Source organism: Pungitius pungitius, chromosome 4 (assembly GCF_949316345.1).
Source record: "Pungitius pungitius chromosome 4, fPunPun2.1, whole genome shotgun sequence".
Taxonomy (NCBI): domain Eukaryota; kingdom Metazoa; phylum Chordata; class Actinopteri; order Perciformes; family Gasterosteidae; genus Pungitius; species Pungitius pungitius.
Genome location: NC_084903.1, coordinates 5161229 through 5163728, shown reverse-complemented (window position 1 = coordinate 5163728; position 2500 = coordinate 5161229). Strand labels below are relative to the sequence as shown.

The 2500-nt window shown below is 40.6% G+C and overlaps 2 non-coding genes across 2 annotated transcripts; both read left to right on the top strand.

Annotated features, from left to right (window-relative positions):
• The first annotated feature begins 871 nt into the window (after positions 1 to 871).
• trnap-ugg (transfer RNA proline (anticodon UGG)) lies at positions 872 to 943 on the top strand. The gene has a single exon. It is a non-coding gene; the product is annotated as a tRNA-Pro (tRNA).
• Positions 944 to 1844: 901 nt separating this feature from the next.
• Positions 1845 to 1916, top strand: trnap-ugg (transfer RNA proline (anticodon UGG)). The gene has a single exon. It is a non-coding gene; the product is annotated as a tRNA-Pro (tRNA).
• Positions 1917 to 2500: the final 584 nt, after the last annotated feature.

Genomic DNA, 2500 nt, shown 5'->3' with positions numbered 1-2500 from the left:
ATTATTCGAGCAAAATAAGTGAATGTTAACAAAATTGTTAAAATCCAATTTAGTTCATCTATGTTCTTGAGTATTGAAACTGTATAAAAAACAACCAAGCACAAAAACTCAGTAGGAAAAAACAGGCATTTTGCTGACCAAGTCTAGAGATACGCTGCTTAAATTCTCTTGCCCAGTTACAAGGGATCTTGTCACGTTGACATCGATTGTTCAGCCATTTGTCGGCTCGTTGGTCTAGGGGTATGATTCTCGCTTAGGGTGCAAGAGGTCCCGGGTTCAAATCCCGGACGAGCCCGGAAGATCTTGATGGTTGCATTGTCTGTCATTATTCGAGCAAAATAAGTAAATGTTAACAAAATTGTAAAAATCCAATTTAGTTCATCTATGTTCTTGAGTATTGAAACTGTTTAAAAAACAACCAAGCACAACAACTCAGTAGGAAAAAACAGGCATTTTGCTGACCAAGTCTAGAGATACGCTGCTTAAATTCTCTTGCCCAGTTACAAGGCATCTTGTCAGGTTGACATCAATCGTTCAGCCATTTGTCGGCTCGTTGGTCTAGGGGTATGATTCTCGCTTTGGGTGCGAGAGGTCCCGGGTTCAAATCCTGGACGAGCCCGGAAGATCTTGATGGTTGCATTGTCTGTCATTATTCGAGCAAAATAAGTGAATGTTAACAAAATTGTAAAAATCCAATTTAGTTCATCTATGTTCTTGAGTATTGAAACTGTTTAAAAAACAACCAAGCACAACAACTCAGTAGGAAAAAACAGGCATTTTGCTGACCAAGTCTAGAGATACGCTGCTTAAATTCTCTTGCCCAGTTACAAGGCATCTTGTCAGGTTGACATCAATCGTTCAGCCATTTGTCGGCTCGTTGGTCTAGGGGTATGATTCTCGCTTTGGGTGCGAGAGGTCCCGGGTTCAAATCCCGGACGAGCCCGAAAGAACTTCATGGTTGCTTTTTCTGTTATTGTTGGAGAAAAATAAGTGATTGTTAACAAAATTGTACCAACCCAATTTAGTTCATCTATGTTCTTGAGTATTGAAACTGTTTAAAAAACAACCAAGCACAACAACTCAGTAGGAAAAAACAGGCATTTTGCTGACCAAGTCTAGAGATACGCTGCTTAAATTCTCTTGCCCAGTTACAAGGGATCTTGTCAGGTTGACATCAATCGTTTAGCCATTTGTCGGCTCGTTGGTCTAGGGGTATGATTCTCGCTTTGGGTGCGAGAGGTCCTGGGTTCAAATCCCGGACAAGCCCGGAAGAACTTGATGGTTGCATTGTCTGACAATATTCGAGCAAAATAAGTGAATGTTAACAAAATTGTAAAAATCCAATTTAGTTCATCTATGTTCTTGAGTATTGAAACTGTTTAAAAAACAACCAAGCACAACAACTCAGTAGGAAAAAACGGGCATTTTGCTGACCAAGTCTAGAGATACGCTGCTTAAATTCTTTTGCCCAGTTACAAGAGATCTTGTCACGTTGACATCAATTGTTCAGCCATTTGTCGGCTCGTTGGTCTAGGGGTATGATTCTCGCTTTGGGTGCGAGAGGCCCCGGGTTCAAATGCCGGACAAGCCCGGAAGAACTTGATGGTTGCATTGTCTGACATTATTCGAGCAAAATAAGTGAATGTTAACAAAATTGTAAAAATCCAATTTAGTTCATCTATGTTCTTGAGTATTGAAACTGTTTAAAAAACAACCAAGCACAACAACTCAGTAGGAAAAAAACGGGCATTTTGCTGACCAAGTCTAGAGATACGCTGCTTAAATTCTCTTGCCCAGTTACAAGGCATCTTGTCAGGTTGACATCAATCGTTCAGCCATTTGTCGGCTCGTTGGTCTAGGGGTATGATTCTCGCTTTGGGTGCGAGAGGTCCCGGGTTCAAATCCCGGACGAGCCCAAAAGAACTTCATGGTTGCTTTTTCTGTTATTGTTGGAGAAAAATAAGTGATTGTTAACAAAATTGTACCAACCCAATTTAGTTCATCTATGTTCTTGAGTATTGAAACTGTTTAAAAAACAACCAAGCACAACAACTCAGTAGGAAAAAACAGGCATTTTGCTGACCAAGTCTAGAGATACGCTGCTTAAATTCTCTTGCCCAGTTACAAGGGATCTTGTCAGGTTGACATCAATCGTTTAGCCATTTGTCGGCTCGTTGGTCTAGGGGTATGATTCTCGCTTTGGGTGCGAGAGGTCCCGGGTTCAAATCCCGGACAAGCCCGGAAGAACTTGATGGTTGCATTGTCTGACATTATTCGAGCAAAATAAGTGAATGTTAACAAAATTGTAAAAATCCAATTTAGTTCATCTATGTTCTTGAGTATTGAAACTGTTTAAAAAACAACCAAGCACAACAACTCAGTAGGAAAAAACGGGCATTTTGCTGACCAAGTCTAGAGATACGCTGCTTAAATTCTTTTGCCCAGTTACAAGAGATCTTGTCACGTTGACATCAATTGTTCAGCCATTTGTCGGCTCGTT